Below are 333 nucleotides of genomic sequence, written 5' to 3' on the forward strand. Positions count from 1 at the left end.
AAATATATGAAAAAATAAGATTTCTGCATTTGTAATAACTATTCTCACAAAGAAACGAATACACATTGAAAAATCCCTAAATTTACCTTCTAAAGGGGAAGCCAAAATCTCTCCACAGAGAGACGCAGAAGTTTATGGTCTTTGCCAGCCCGCAATCCACGGCGACCTCGTTTTCTCTTCTGAAATTCGGGGCGTCAGCTACCGTCAGTGCTATGCCTTCCGCCACCACCTACCTTCACGTCAACTGTATCTGAACTTACAAGCAACCATCTTAAACAATGCCCTTGTAATCAGCTAGTCATTAATCAAGTACAATGATAGTGTGTATACATT

The sequence above is a fragment of the Penaeus monodon genome, chromosome 25 (genome assembly GCF_015228065.2).
Source record: "Penaeus monodon isolate SGIC_2016 chromosome 25, NSTDA_Pmon_1, whole genome shotgun sequence".
Classification (NCBI taxonomy): Eukaryota; Metazoa; Arthropoda; class Malacostraca; order Decapoda; family Penaeidae; genus Penaeus; species Penaeus monodon.